At 37.7% G+C, this 18,078-nt stretch overlaps 1 pseudogene; it reads left to right on the plus strand.

Annotated features, from left to right (window-relative positions):
• Positions 1-716: 716 nt before the first annotated feature.
• On the plus strand, positions 717-2,982 carry LOC139448322 (multiple epidermal growth factor-like domains protein 6; annotated as a pseudogene).
• Positions 2,983-18,078: the final 15,096 nt, after the last annotated feature.

The following is an 18,078-nucleotide window of genomic DNA, read 5'->3' on the forward strand; positions in this document are numbered from 1 at the left end:
AGGTTTATTTTGATAAGGAGTAGCATACATAGACTAGCAGCGCGTCTCCCTCAGACCACAAGCTCACAGACCCCCTGTCTACATGTTTGTGTGAAACATCTCGCAAGGTTAGAAGTTAGTTTTCTGAATGAAAATTAATTCAGTAGTAAGTGTGTGTCTGACTCTGACCCCATACCACAATATACAGCTGGGCAGAACAATATCATTATGAACAACGACTCATGGATGTTTTCAGTGTTGTACAGACGGGTTTGCAAATTTAGGAAATCGATTTTTTTAAATAAAGCAGACACGATGGAAAACTGACAATCGTTATCTGACATAATCTGGTAAAATGTTGTATGTTCTATTTGTAACCGCCAATTCAATGTAAAATATGATGATATATTTTACAAGGACGATCACGAAATATTTACTCGTCCTGTTTCCAATAAAGGAAAATGAAAGCAAAACCTTTGACCTGAGCAGTGAATTTGTGTGTAGCAGGTGATTGACGCATGTCAGTATCTTGGGAAAGAGCATTGGTTTAATTGGACAGCAAATAAGTTTTATTTGCATTACAGACCCCAGATGAAACTTTGATAAAGCAAGTGAACATTAACTTTTAATCAAATCACATTTATGACTTAGGGACACATGATGTGATGATAATGTACTTATTTAACTGGACATTAATCAGCTATTTTAATATGGTTCATTTTCGTTTCAGGAGGAAAATGTGGCCGCTTGGGATCTTAGTGATTACGTGTCTACTTGTCCCCACACAAGGTTAGCAGATGAGTTATCTATATACATTGTGCTGGATAAGGTAGGACATCCTCATGGGGTCGCTAACACTTGTTGGCAGCGCTTCGAGAATGTTGTTGTTGTTATTATTATTAAATTAGTTGTTAAAAAGATTTGACCTGTAGTGTGTGACTATGAAGACATCATGTTCGTGTCTTTAGTTTCACTAGGTGATTCCATAACAAAGATGTATTTGTATTCGATGTTGGTAAAATGCATGACAATAGAAACTTATCAAATGTATGCCTCTGTTGAAATATCACTCTTTAGTTATCATTACCTTGCTAAATAGATCGATAACGTTGCTACCACTGCACGGTTGTAGACGGGATACCACATCACCATGTTATGCGGCACTTTTTCTCAAACCCGACCAAATACCTTTTACGTTGCTGAGGCTTATCTGACTGTCATAAGACAATATGCAGCTGCCATTGTAACAGGATTGTTGGCAACATTGTTACAATTTAATGATCTATCATATACTATTAAAAACATTTATTATATAATTTTGTATGAATTCCCAGGTGCTAATTGTAAGGAAAATCAGCATTGTGTTGAGTGTGATGAAAAGACAAGCCGATGCAGCACACGATGCTCTACGGGATATTTCGGCCCAAAGTGCATGGATGTTTGCAGCACAAGGTGCAGGTACCACTCATGTAAGCTGATCCCCGGCAAAGGTATTGAGACATGTACTGATGGCTGCATACCAGGATTCCAAGGCTCAAACTGCCAGAGGCCGTGTCACACTCACCAGGTAGACTGTACCAAATGCCAAGATAGATGTCATGGGGAGTATTGCCAGATGGGTCGAACTTGTTTCTCTGGTTGCAGCGACTCATACTATGGAGCAGGATGTAAATTCAAAACGTCAAAGCCAGAGGATAATAAGACATGTTCCAGCAGATGTAAGTCCTGCAACAGGATCACAGGAACGTGTGAGGAGTGTCAGCCTCCATATTCTGGACTGGACTGTAGATCCTCGTGTGAGCACTGTGTCGGTGGATGTGAGAGTGGCTGCCAACAGGGATGTAGACAAGGATTCTATGGAGAAAACTGTACTGAAGCATGCAGGGACACCTGCCGTGCTGATCCCTCCCTGTCTACTGATGAACAATGTCCTGAGGGAGACTCATGTACCCCTGAGTGCCACAGCCAGACTGGCGAGTGTGTTCACGGTTGTGTAGATGGCTTGTACGGCCCGAAGTGTTCAAGGAAAGGCAACTCTAACTGCAAACATCAAATGTGTAAACATGCAGGTGCGTGTATTGAAGGATGTGCACCTGGACATTTTAAGTCTAACTGCGAATCATGCCTGGAGCAATGCCTCAATATCACATGTGCCCCAGGCAATGGATCTCGTTGCAATGGTTGCAGCAATGGTTTATCTGGAGATAAATGTAACCTATCCTGTTCTGTATGTCTGGATAGTATTGACACGTACTTGAGTTTTTGTACACCTGAAAACAATATCACTCGATACACGTGTAGCAACAACTACACAAACAACGGCTCATTAACTAATTGCTCCACTGGATCCTGTGACACAGGTAAGCCATGCTGATTGGTCTCAGACACCACCATGAAATATTGATTTGTTCTGGAACTGCTTTAAGAAACAAAATTCTGTTGATTTACCTGGGTTCTGTTTAGGTTGAGCTCCAGACATACACAATATGTTTCTATACAATGAAGAGCCGAAAAAATGTATTTTTAAAATTCACCCTTGTCGAATAACGAATCAATCAATTCATATCGTTCTGAAAGTTTTAAATGTTTATCATAACACCCGTTGTTGTTTCTGAAATGATGACATATTCCAATTTCATATCAAGCTTCTGTGAAAATACTGAGAAAGCCGCCGTTATGTTTGGTTTGTAACATCTGCTGTGGTACACTGTGTTCATCATCTTTGAGAAAGTTAGCGAAACGCAGTCAGTTTATTCAAGATTATACTAATCCCCAATGCAGGCTGTAGGAAGCAATGAAATAAAAAAGACATACAGAAATGACTCCGTAAAAAAAGTATCATACTGGCATGAGCTGTTTATTTAATATTACTTTCAGATTCTTTTCCACTCGCCACAGATACTGTGAAGTATCTGGTCGTGTTTGTCATCTGTATCCTGGCAGGAAGTACAGTTGGTTACTGCTGCTACCGCAAAGGTCTCTCAGCCAAAGTGTACGTACTGAGCAGATAGTACACATTGATATTGTTCTATCCCATGATAGTAGGGCTAATACGTTGTCATATGCCAGTACTGGTTTCACAACATGCGCTTTTTTACATGTTCTTTTTATGTTCGGTGTTGTGTCTAACTTATCACTATCATCACCACTAATAAAACCAAACAAATGTAAGATTGATGTTATTATGGTATGTTCCTAATGTTCATGCCTTGTCTGTTTTAGAGAGAATGCAGGTTCAGAGGTTCAACACAACCTGCAGGACATACAAGGTAACCAGTCCGAAGACAATGACAGTAACGAAGGCGACACGGGACCAGTCATTGTATATCTTTAATCCAACATTTAACACTCTATACAGATAGCAATAAAATAAAGTAATCTTCATTTTTTTATGTGGATTTCTTTTATCAGATATTTCGTTCACTGGTACCATGTATTAGAATGAGAAATATGTCCTGGCTGCTTTTCCATTCGTCCAAGAACTTATTTAGTACCATGAGGTAATATAATATTAAAGAGTGAAAGAGTATGGTGTTACGTGGCATTGAGCAAGATTAGAGTCAAATCAAAGAGTGGTTACAATATATGGGTTTCAAACATTATACCAATTGGGGAATCGAACCCGGACCTTCTGTATGACGAACGAACGTTGTGAATCACTAGGCTATACCAACACCCGACAACAATAGAACACATATACATACAGATAATACAACAGTATAAAACTGTTTAGAATTAATTCTGTGAAATCGTCAGATTTTGCAATGTTATTGCTGCCATGATATTTTGATGAGAGTAAATGAATTCTTTGTTCCATGAAGAAGAACACTATTTTTGTTATAAGTTCGTACCTTGACCTTGAGTAAAACGATCGATAAAACGATATCTTTGAAAATTGGATTTCATGTCCAATGGAAAAGTGGACAATTAGGAGTTAAACCTACTGTGTTCTGAAATTTAATGAAGTCCCACTGTAGAGTAGATACCTTTCATTTTAATTTAGAACCCAGCGCTTTAGCAAATATATAATAAGAGGTATCTACTCTGCAGAGGGACTACATACGATTTCAACACACAGAAGGCTTATATCTATCTATTCTACCATGACGGCAACAAGGCTTTGAAAACGGTGCTCTCTTGCAATGCAGGGTACAAAAGATCCGCTATCTCAGAACATTCTGAAAAGGGATCAAAGGTAGTTTTTCACACAGTTTTTCAAAAAGAAACTGACAAATAACCCTTCAAACTTAGTCCAAAGATAATTGTTTAACTTTCATCGCAACCTGGTACACACTGTCATTTCCTTTCTTGGAAATCAGCGCAACATGTCATTTCTTGGAAATCGAAAATGCCATTTCTCATTGATGGGGTGACAGGTTGTAGAAGAAGTTTGAAAATGCTAAATGAATATATTTCTACAACAAACTATATTTATCAACATTCTACCATTTATTTTACATGTGTAAGTCTTATAAGTCAGTTAGCAATTACCCCAGTAAATACTTGGATGTGGCAGAACTTGACATCAGGGTTACTCACACCTCACAACTGTCAATGACTGCCAATGTCGTTTTTTACCTTCTCCGTGTCTCAGACATGTTACACGAAACAAAGATGACAACCCCGATCTATGATGTGGTTCAACATTAACCTGTAGATTTACTGGGAATGAGACTGATGGTACAACGTGAGGGCAAATGGAACTGGAGCATAACTGAGCAGCCGCTTGTTAGGCTGCAAACGAGGGGGCTATTTGACACGAAGGACTTGATTTAACCTGTCTGTTTCAAGATGTCACGGATTAGACGCCAGCGTGTTGCAACGGAAATCTAAGCGTCTCCATATGCAGGGTTATCATCAAAAACCCTCTCTTCAGACACTTACTCTCATCGGTTTGTATCAACTATGTTGTTGATCTATAAAGTAGACCTTAAAATTTGCATGAAAGATGTGTGTGTGTCAGTGTGAAAGTATCGGGTTTTGAAGTGTGACTCCAGGAGTAATCTCCCTTGTACTGTGCTAGTCCTGACAGTGAGCCGCTTCTACCTCACTGCTGTGTTAATATGACAGGTGAAGTCCTCACCTGAATATGTGCAATGAGCGACCTGAAGTGTATCTGATTCCGACGGAGTAGTCTCCCTTGTACCGTTCACAGTTTGTACGCATACTACTAGGACAGTGTTGCTATGACTACGATTACTGGCGCAATCCACACACGTCTGGTGGCCGAGAGGGGACATCACTTTCTCGCTTTATCGCTTTGTCGCCTTCTTGCTTTATCACTTTCTCGCTCTATAGTTTATATTTGACTAGATTGTAAAAGTGTATACATGGTATATCTAATTATAATCATTTTATCCTAGTTATAAAGTATATCAGTTGTGTAATGCTACTGAATAGTTATTTGCATTACAGTATTATATTAATTAGTTACAACACATACGTCATTCTGTGTTGTATATTTAGGTCTCGCTTTACATGCATGTTGCTGCTGTGGGTAGATGGATCATTCCACAAACACAATCTGCGGGTTGTGAGGTATTTATTTCTGTCCTCGACAGTCATATGGCGATGATATACGGACAAGATTTTCACCCTGTAACACATGATTATGCAATAAGTATAACGCAAAATAAGTCATAATAGATGATAATGTATACAGGCGCATACAACTCTAGTATAATGCCAATTAAAATGATGTCTCACAGAATATTTATGGAATAACTAGCAGACATTTATGCATACTAAATATTACAACAGTATACATATATATATTCTGTACCTATGAACTGACTCAATGCATATAACATAATCATATATAACATGAAAGTATGGTACAAAACATCATGTAGCGCTTAGTAGCCATGAATATGATTTACATATTTACAGTTTACTTATTCTATTATAATATTAAATACTACTCACAGATATTTGCACAAATCAGACACAAATAAACATATCATATATACCCTGTGGGTGACACCGAGGTGAGTCTGTCCCTACCAACAATCCGCCATTCAAAGTGTGCAGTGAGGCCATCTTATCAACAGTCATTTCGCAAAGACATAAAGCAAAGATCAATTAATTAAGTCTACTCTCATTTTTTTCATTTTTCATTTATAATTAACTCTAACGTTAATTTCAAGATTTACAGTACATACTATTCAAAAGAAGTTAAAGAACACCCGATTCTATGGTTAGTCATTAGAGAAAACGACAGAGTGAGAAAGCGATAGAGCAAGAAAGCAATAGTGCGAGAAAGCGAGAAAACGAGCAAGCGATAGAGCGAGAGAGCAGTAGAGCGAGAAAGCGATAGAGCGAGAACACGTGAAATCAATAGAGCGAAAAAGCGATAGGGCGAGATAAGGATATTTCCCATTATGTCGTACATTAAAACGGTTTTTGCTGATATTTAGTGATCCATTCCTCACCGCTATTTTGCCTCTTATAATTAGATTTCTTTAACATCTTGTAGTTGATAAATATGTTACAAATACATACATAACTTCTTCTCGTTTAGTTTGTATATACTTGTAGTGTAGTAAACAAGCAAGATTCACAGACTACAACAGAATAGTCACTGTTCATATTTTCATTTTGTTCATCACACCACCACCACCACCTTCCAATATTCCTCCGGCAATCTTAAAACTGACACTCTGTTGGGTAAAATTGAACTTGAAGAAATAATGATAACATAAACATCATATATTGACAAATAATTGTCAGTTGTATCAGCCACGGTTTGTATTGTTTGCAATATTTTGTCGGTCATTAGATTCGAAGTTGAAGCCGAATATTTGCTCGTCCGATTTCGAGTTCACGATTATATTTACATGTACACAGTTATGTTTCCCTTACAAAATACTGAAGGATTAGATATATGTCTCCGCCTTAAATCATATATACGACTTTCGAGAGCGCCAGTAACCTGTAACCCCATTCCTAGGACAATAAAAATGAAATGCGTTGTAAATATTATTTAAAAACAACTCGTTTGTTATAATTACTTTCTATCAAACTGTCTTCGGGAATTAAATTCAATGCGAAAGTGCTTGTAAAATAAAGTTTAACTTTCCCGTGAGGGGAGACTAGATATCCGATTATAGTATAGGCTCAGACAGGAATATACATTTTTATATAACAATTCTCTATCCATTTAAACTGTATGGTTAACAACTGTGCGTTCTGATGTGAGTTATGTTGTTATCTACTACATTTTTACACAGACAATGAGTCAGACACACACAAACGCACACACACACACACACACACATATATAATTTTGACAAAACTAGACTTAAGATATACATAAAATCTGTACATAAGTACTTGCAAGTACATATAGTTGTAGATTTCCACAAGACAACTCGGCCACCATACACCCGGCATGTGTGTTGCCAATGCAATATTAGAGGTATAGTGTATCTGAACCTGACGGAGTTGTCTCCCTTGTGTCGATCAGCGTGTATGCACATACGGCTTTAACAGTGTTGATATGACTAACGATCACTGGTGTACCCTGCACCCGGCACGTACTGTGTGAATGTCATATAAGAGGTAAGTCTTGTGCACCTGCACTTGACGGAGTAGTCTCCCTTGTGCCGCTGACTTTGAGCAATGGTTTATACACTCTGTCAGTGTTGGTATGAGTGTACTGGCGGCGAAAACTACAACATTATCTGGGTTTTGACTTGAATATATGAGTGTATGCATGAATGAACGCATTCGTTGAATAGAAACGTAAACAGAATAGTACACAATACAGGCCCGTAGGAAAGAAATCACAGTCGGCGTGGGTGTGGGCAGGGGTGGGTCAGCTACCAATCTGTCCCAATCCACTGACGGGTAGCCTAGTGCTTAAAGCGTTCGTTTGTCACGCCGAAGACCTGGGTTCGATTCCCGACATGGGTACAATGATGTGAAGACCATTTCTGGTGTCCCCCGCCGTGACATTGCTGGAATATTTCTAAAAGCGGCAAGCGTGTGCGACCAGTATAATATCATTACACTATATATACAAATGTGAGATGACACTGTAGGCCACTGTGGTCGAGTGTGTGTACCGTACATGAGAGTGTGAGACAAGTGGAATATCACGATACCATATTTGCAAACGTAGGATGACACTGTAGACCACGGTGGTCGAGTGTGTGTACCATATACATGAGAGTGTGTGACAAGTGGAATATCATCATACCATATTTACAAACGTAGGATGACTGTAGACCACGGTGGTCGAGTGTGTGTACCGTATACATGTCAGTGTGTGACAAGTGGAATATCATCATACCATATTTACAAACGTAAGATGACACTGTAGACCACGGTGGTCGAGTGTGTCTACCGTATACATGTCAGTGTGTGACAAGTGGAATATCATCATACCATATTTACAAACGTAGGATGACACTGTAGACCACGGTGGTCGAGTGTGTGTACTGTATACATGTCAGTGTGTGACCAGTGTAACATCATCACACTATATATACAAACGTGGGATGACACTGTAGACCATACCGTATACATGACAGTGTGTAACCAGTGTGATATCATGACACTATATATACAGACGTGGGATGACACTGTAGACCATACCGTACATATCACCAGTGATATCATGTAATTGTCATAAAACATGCCGAGATGGCATACAAGCTATGTATGCTGTAAATGACAGTGTTGAACCAGTGTGGTCACACTGTATATGATATGAAATTGGCCTGATTTGTTGCATGTAACAATGAATTATATATAATACAACTGAAATGAAATGTGTAAACGATTTTGATTAAACAATAAAAATAATAACTTGATTCACAATGTTCAACAGGTCAGTGTAGCTCACATTACTACTATGAATTTCACTGAATGCGCAAGGAGCTCATCGTGAGTCTGATTTTACTTTTAAATTTGAAATCAAATGTAAATTTATTCTTGTGTGGTTATTTCAGAGAAACGAAACTAAATTGCAATATTCAACTATCACCTTCCGTCTCTCCTGTAAGGAAGGTTGAGTCACATATTCAAAACGTCAACGCTAGAGAATCAGACTTAAAACATATTTGCTGTCATAATTCATCTTCACTTACAGATTTACTATTTCATCGTTTTCATTAAATGGTCTGTACTAAGTTGGTTTAATATTTTGTTCAACTAAACTTTCATTGTAATCCAAAACATCAGCACCAGAGAGTAACGTCTCGTGTATCTGATGAAACAGATTTAATAGGGCTTCCAAGGAAATATAGTTATTGAAACTTTAGATTGGATTAGTGATGACAACTTGTGTGTACGAAAACGGTAAACATGTCTACAAGTCACATCTGACATTCAAACAATTTTACTGTAATGGAAGTGTTTGTTTTTTGCCTAACGACAGATTCATCTATACTCCAGTCACACGATCATGTCTCTACCGGAACATCTGGTGACTGATGTGAGGAGCATTGATCTATGTCATCGGGGTGCGACGTCGCGCCTTTTCTCAATCAAGTGACTGAGGCTGTTTACCGATACATTGAAGATGGACAACTTCAAGCGAAGGTCATAGTATGGGATTCTATCGTGCATCATATTGACAAGCACCCTGTCATATTTAGTACATTCCTCCGAACGTCTACCTTAAAATGTCTGGAATGGCTTAACTTGGGCTTTGATGGTGAAACGTTGATTGAAAAAATTATGTATAAGCTAAAAGTGTCTTTCCGTTAAATTTCAATCAAATATGTATCCTCCAAAAAGCACGTGAACAACGTAGGCCCCATATGCTGGGGGTGGTGGTATATTGCTCGATAGGAAGGGGACATCCGCCTTTCACGATATACTGCTGTTTAAAGTGTTATACATGTTGTTGGTTTTAATTTTGATACAAGGACATTATATGGTAGAAATCTTCTGATTGATGTTATCAATATTGACAAATGCATCTCGCAACCCACTGCTTAAAAATTGGAACTGCCCAGTTCCTCAACCAGATTCAGCACAGCTGAGAGGATAATCAATACTGTAATAATGACGTCAGAGATTATCTTATATATAACTTTAATTACATATTTCTACATATGTTTACAATTTAAAGTGGCACAATTGGCAGCATCTGCATCTACGATTACGCATTAAGGACACATAAAGTGAGTGAGTGAGTGAGTGAGTGAGTGACTGAGTGAAGATTGATTGGTTGTTTTGGGAGCCTATAGGATTTAGTTTCTTTTGTGGAACGTGAAATGTGGATCCCAAATCTTGTGTGTTTTGAGCCCGGGTCAGAGGATCCGTCTGTGTAAATGTGGCTCCCATTTGGCCATGTTTTAGTGGATATATGCTGGTGTGATGGTTTGGGCGGTTTTGGCCCTGGATCAGTTGTCTTATTTATTTTTTTCAGAGAGTGTTGTGTCTCTTTTAGGGATTTGAAGTTTGGGTGTGAAGATGTTGTTTGGTTTTGTGTTTTGTTTAGATTGTGAAGGTTTAGGTAATCTAGTATGGTAGTGATAGTGGGGTTACCTTGGTTTTTTTGCGAGCGAGGGCTTGATTTCTTAGACTTATGTTATTTTTGGGATTTGTTGGATTTGAGTGTTTGATTTGGTTGAGGTCCAGAAATTTGTAGTTAATTGTTCACAGCGGGGGATTTCGCCTGTTAGGGCCTGTAGTGCCGTAAGTGGTGTACCATGCTGTGTGATTATTTTCAAGGTTTGATATTGGATTGTATTTAGCTTATAGTTAAGTGTATTGTACAAAGAATTGCATATTGCGCATCCACTGTCCAGTTTTGATCTCATGAGAGATGTGTAGAGGGATAGTAGGGTCTCCTTGGAGTCCCCCTAATTGGAACAGGCTGCGGAGTGTGTTTAAATCCTTGGTGCATCTAGTTACCAAGATTTTATCGTGAGCGTCCTATGTGAGATGTTCATCGAAGATTAGTCCCAGGAAATGGGTTTGTTTTTGGAATGGGATGGGACTATTTCTTAGATGTAGTTTACGAGTGTTTGCGCGCATTTCTCTGAATACTTTACCTTGAACAGGTCGTTTATCATTATGTGGAAGAGTGTTAGGCTTAGGATGCTGCCCTCGGGTATTCAACTTTGAACTTCCTCACTTCCAGTCTACAGAAAATACATATAAATACTGTGTTGTTTATAGGGGAACAAACTCCCAAAGTTGACAATGCTTAAACATCAGAAGTCACTAAAACAGAAACCCCAACCCTTCTACGATCAGTAGCTATCACTAAAATTCAAACTACTTTGGGCAGCTGGGCTCATATATACACTGATGGTTCCAAGAATCCTTTCAACAACAGTGTTGGTTAGGGTATCCATATCCACAGCTCCAAACCCAAAGCGCATTCGGCTTGCCTGCCTGATGGTCAGTCAGTATTCATGGCTGAATTGGAGGCAATTAATCATGCATTCAAACTCATACCGGAACTACCGAAAGCAAAGGCAGTCGTCCTACCAGACTCGCTTAGTGCCCTTCAAGCCATCAGTGGCAGAAACTCAGACTCCAGGCCAAACACAGTCAATAATATTCTATAAGAATATACAAAACTATCAGACCAAGGGCAACAGGTGGAGCTGTGTTTGATCCCCTCTCACAGCGATATTCATGGAAATGAAAAAGCAAACACACTGGCGAAGCTAGCTCTAGATAAAGCGGAGATACAGCCTATTCCCTTCAGTAAACTAGAGATAAAAATCAAAATCAAAGCCTCCATAGCCCAAAGATTGCAAGCCCAGTGGGACGCAAGTAAGATCGGAAGATGGCTATACAAAATTCCACAAAAGATCCACCAAAAGCCAAACTCATACTCAATTGAAAGGAAAGTTGAAATTGCCATCTCACGACTCAGACTTGGTCACAAAAGCACTATGACAAGGTTTGTCCATCTTGCAATCTAGGTGAATCCATTGCTCACTTGTTACTGGAATGTCAAGATCTGGCGCAAGCCCGGGCTCGGTTAAAACAAGAATTGTGCAATAGTGAAGGCCAATTTAACTCTATTTCTGAGAGATGGACAGCTACTCGAACGTATATAAACAGAGCAGCCAAAGATAAACATGAAATTATATCAAAATACGAAAGTAGTAATCAGATCAATACAAACACGGAAATTATGTGAATACCAAACTCACAATAGATATGTGTACCCTACTCACACACATGAGTCCCAAAGACTGGTCAGCTGTAATTGCTAGGGCAGAAGACGACCTCTTCAACACAACAACAACAGATGGGGGTGGGTGGGGTGCCAAATAAAGTTTTGGCTGGTGGTCAGCAGTCGCATTGATATGGAGAAGCATTGCTTTCAAGATGTACAGTAAACGAGGCATAAAGAAATACAATAGTTCAAATACAGTTCTTTTGTTGCTGGATCTCTCCTTCCAAATGAATAGTACATAATATCAGTACAGAAATTATGTCACAGAAATTACCAAACAAGAACGACAAATAAAAGGTGTACACAACCTCTTCAATGAATTTTCTGAAAATTTTGATTAGCATATAACAAGGGACTGCCAAACCCTCGTTAGTTTCAGTTCACCTGTGAAAGGACTTTTCATTTCCTCAAGGGCGTATGGAGATATGCCTACTTATAGCCGTGAACCCAGTTTGTAATGTCAGGAACCAAGTTTGTAATTGTCATGTATATTCCTGGGTCTTTAAAGACTGTGTCTTTTGTAACCGCAACATGCTAAGCTATGAACAATTAACTTAATTTGATTGTGGCTGAATTGTGCAGTGAATGTTTAACACCTGGATATCAGTGATCCATTCATAGAATTATCATCACCCTTTTGCCATTTACACGCAGTTACATAACTTGAATATTGTTCAAAGCATCATTAAACCCAATTCACTCATTCACACTCTCCTTTTACATCCTGTGGAATCTGTTTTATAGGAGATTACCTATTATTTGCCGTTGACGTTTTAAATTTACCCTATGTGAAATGTAAGCTTCTAATATTTAAAGATAAACTTCAAACCATCACAATTTTTCTGTTCATTATTTGTTAAGGCATAATGAAGATATAGAACGAATAATACGTAATTATTGTCACTGTTTTCTTTTTCAAAAAATCAAAAGCAAATGTGAATAGTTGTTCGTTTTACATGACTAGTATTTCAGGAAAAGAAAATGAATACGAAACACATATTCCAAAGAATATATTCAATAGTTCAGAGTAACATGCTCAAAGTCAAATATCTCCCTTATCCGAACGTCGTGAAAGATATGTACTGATGTGTTAGCATGAAGAAAATCCCAACCACATAAACAAACACGCATCTGTCATATGGCTCCTGCGCGTTCATTCATATTCAGTATTGAAACGACGTCGACAGTTGATATTAGTTCACAATAGCGCCTTCAGGCTGAAAATCACATGTGTAGATAGTGTTGACATGTCACAACAAATATACCAAATGTATGTGGATTACCCAAGGAAAGCTTATCATTCAAAGCTCTCCATCACTTAACATATCAACAAAGATGAAGGGTTGTTTTGCTGCTATCACAAGCCTTTCCCCACCCAGGCATACCACGCTATCCAAACCATCCCCAAGTCTTCATTTCTTGACTAAACCAAACATTTCTGAATGTGGACGATCATTCGGGATTGTCCCCTTTATGTCATTACATTCATTCCACTTCTACTGATCACAATGGTGTGACATTTCAGCGCAAACTTCACAACATATTGTTCATTTAGTGAACAAATGCACAACCCACACACCACTGCTGAAACTTATATTTGTCGTCAATCCACACTATGTTCTTTCTTCTCCCGATGTCACGTAAGGAAGATTGCATTCAAAAGTACATATTCATAGTTTGTGTTAAGAGATAAAAATAATAAAACAAGTTTCATAAAATTTTACGACAAACAGTTATGTAAACATATTACACATTTTATAAATAGTTTTTCTGATTACACATATTTGCAAATGAGCTGCAACTGTTTGAGGTATGAGAAACTGACTCATATACATCCGACTGGTAGTCATTACATCCGCAATGCCAGGACACAGTATTGCTCATTGCCTTGGTATTACTGGGACATCACACGGTGCACAGTTCAAACAGAGAAACAACAACAGTATCTACTAAAATGCTTGCTTTGACAGAAATAACTAATATTTCATGTTCCCCTGTTTATTAGATGAACAAAGTATAAAATGCTGCACTCCAGAATGGCAGTTTTGTTCTGACGGCATTTTCACAAAGAATACTAATATTTGTACACACCCAGCAAGCAGTTAAAGTAATGTTAACAAATAGGACTTAACTAATTATATCGTTTAACAGGTAGTTTTGTAACTTTTCCTAGAACTATCTATTTCACAGTACTTTTATGTATGGCTTTTTTAGGTTTAAGTGAAAGGCAACCCAGTTGTGAAAGGGGCATGTATTACTACTGTAGGCCAGACAAACCTATAACTGCAGTATGTTATTATGTGTTTGCCTTACCATCTTCCAGAGGCTCCAAAATGAAATTATTTAAAATCTTTGAAAAAAAAGATTCGGGGACCCAAGAATATCAAATGAATCAACTGAGGATAACGATCAAGGCGTTCATACATTTGAAATTTCCCTTCAACGTTTATTTCAGAGTGGCCTCAACTACCGTGAACAAAAGAAAATATATATATATTTCAAATTAATCATGAATGCTGTTGAACTGTATGCAAGAAGTGGGCAAACTGAGAGAGTTGAATTTCTTTCCGAAATTCTTAAGATGGTTATTGGAAATCCAAATTCTTATGCTTATGAGCGCTAAAAAACACTGTTGTCACGTTCTTACTTAATACTTGTGACTTACAAGAATAATCAAACTGCTACCAACCTGTTGGTCATTTGATCACTGGTGTCTTCAGTAGTGCTGACAGTAACATCTTTCGTCACTTATTCAAATATTGACCAAAATATCGTGAACTTTCTGCTACCAATTGTGATCACAACTTTAAGATCATTATGGATGCTGTCGAAGCCTATGCCAAAGATGGGCCAACAGAATAAACACATTGTGTCCAAGCAAGCTGTCATCCACTTGACTCTAAAAATAGAAGACATGTCCATTGCTCTTCAGTACTGGATTCAATACATTGACATCCCACACAAAATGAGAGAGAGTGAACGATATATGTAGAGAGACTTAGAAAAAGCGAGAGAGAGAGGCCTTGAAATTTTGCAATCTCGGAAAAGAACCAGGGTTGATTTCATTATTCAGTTTTGTACACTACCGTGTATCCCACACGACAAACTTCAAGGAACAATAATTCATTCCTTGATCCATGGTGACCATCAATAGAGTTGTATCTTCAACTTCAAAGGTTCAGGAAAATGTGTCGCACAAAATGCAAATATCATCTGAAGTCTGCTGACAAAACAGTATGTGAAGTCATTTTAATACATTAAGGCAAGAAGTTGGCATTCCCATGAGCCGAAATTTTGCTCCCCTCCTTTCTGAATTGTTTCATTATGCATATGAATAGGATTGAACTTATTTACATCTCATGTCAGTGATAAGGTTACACCAGACGTTTTCGTCCAAAACCCTGATCACTACATCACATAAGCGTGACGTACTCATGTGTGATCAAAACATGGAAGTAGGCTTCATGAAGGCATTTAAACGTCATGGGTTTAGGCTTCATGAAACACACACACACGGCATTAAACAACGTCATTGGAGCAGGTTTTATAAAAATGAAGCGACAAAACCCTTTCCATGGCAACAATAAATCTTTACTAAAAGCAGCGTCGATTGTACGATTCCGACTTTATCATGTGCATGTGTTTATGAATCACTAACAAATAGTAATGATACCAGGTGTTCGCGAAAAGATATAATATATAGTGTGATATATTTTGCCCCACCTGTGGCACCCGTCACAAACACATGCGAAGGCAACACAATTGTTAACGTAAAAAAGCACGGGAACATATGGTACAAGTCAAAATATGGGATTGGTAAGGCATTGTGTGACATGGGATTGTATTGTATGGTTATGGAATGGTATGGTATTGTTGGTATGGAATGGTGAGATATGGTATAGAATAGAATGGGGTGGGATCGTAATTTTTTCAGAAAAGAAGGCCATACGAACTATAATCTCAATCACTCCAATTACACTTATGCTTGTGGGACCAACTTGCAAGATGTAACAGCTATCAAGTATCATATTTATTAATTTTGAATTGTGGTTAGAGGCCAATGCTTCAAAACATATGTTTTGTTTCATCGAAAGGAGGAAACGAAAACCTTTTTGGGAACGACTAATCATTTTCAAATGAGATTATTTTTATATCTCGAGACCTTGATCTTTGACCTAATGGCACGTGTCAAACGAATGATACATGTAGTGAGTGTGTGTGCATTCAAATCACACTAAGATCAGTATTTCATGCCACCTTGAACATTATTTTATGACCATTTAACTAGTATTTCATACCACTTTTAACACAGTATTATGACGATAAAACTAGTATTTCATTACACTTTGAAAAGTTTTATGACCATTTAGCTAATACTTCATTGCACTTTGAACACTGTTTTATGACCATTTAACTGGTATTTCATTACACTTTGAACACTGTTTTATGACCATTTAACTAGTATTTCACACCACTTTGAACACTGTTTTATGACCATTTAACTAGTATTTCACACCACTTTGAACACTGTTTTATGACCATTTAACTAGTATTTCATACCACTTTGAACACTGTTTTATGACCATTTAACTGGTATTTCATTACACTTTGAACACTGCTTTATGACCATTTAACTAGTATTTCACACCACTTTGAACACAGTTTTATCACCTTTTAACTAGTATTTCATTACACTTTGCACACACTTTTATGACCATTTAACTAATATTTCATACCGCTTTGAACACAGTTTTAGTATTTCATGACCCTTTGAAAAGTATTTCACACCATTTGGAACAGCATTATATGCAGCTGAGAACATTATTTCGTACTATTATTACAAGTATTCCATGCCATTTTGACATTTTGACTTTTGAACAGTGGTTATGACACTTCCTCCCATTTCATTACACTTAGGTTTACACAAAGTTTTATGACCATTTAGCTAGTATTTCATAACACTTTGAAAAGTTTGAACACAGTTTAAGACCATTTAACTAGTATTTCATTACACTTTGAACACACTTTTATGACCATTTAATTAGTATTTCATACCACTTTGAACACTGTTTTATGACCATTTAACTGATATTTCATACCACTTTGAAAAGTTTAATGACCTTTTAACTAGTATTTCACACCTCTTTGAAGACTGGTTTATGACCATTTAACTAGTATTTCATACCACTTTGAACACACTTTTATGACCATTTAACAAGTATTTCACACTACTTTGAACACAGTTTTATGACCATTTAACTAGTATTCCATGACCCTTTGAAAAGTATTTCACACCACTTTGAACAGCATTGTATGCAGCTGAGAACATTATTTCGTACTATTATTACAAGTATTTCATGCCATTTTGACATTTTGACTTTTGAACAGTGGTTATGACACTTCGAGCATCTAATTGGGAGAATGTTAGTGGCATTTTGGATTTCCTCCCGTAAAAACATATCAATATGGAAAAGTATTGTGATGCGTTTTAATAAATAGAACCCCAAATCACTGCATCTGAAGGAAACAGTTGTGTTTTTAATTTCCTTTTGAAACTGGAAATAACAGCAACAGACAACAGGAATACGATTAGAAACAAGGTACAGGTTGCCTTGACATTTCTCTTTATTATGCGTTTGCAATCGTCCCTGTTTCCTTAATGGATGTGAGTAATATATCTTGTTTAACCCTGGAAGGCGAAACAAACGTTAGACCTTAACAGCGAAACTAATATCTGTTAAACATGTAGCAGGCCTTCAAACAACCACACTGTGCATGTGAAGCTCGTCTGAATGAGTCGGGGTTTATTATTATTGTCATTAAGAGTGAGTTTTGTTTGTATATCAATATGGTTTTTACTTAAACCTTTTATTCATTATGCCTACATGTATCTGCACACCGCACTGAACATTTATCAGCATTTCTAATACATTTTCAGGAACACC

This window comes from Haliotis cracherodii, unplaced genomic scaffold (genome assembly GCF_022045235.1).
Source record: "Haliotis cracherodii isolate W230 unplaced genomic scaffold, xgHalCrac1.p SCAF_7, whole genome shotgun sequence".
Lineage (NCBI taxonomy): Eukaryota > Metazoa > Mollusca > Gastropoda > Lepetellida > Haliotidae > Haliotis > Haliotis cracherodii.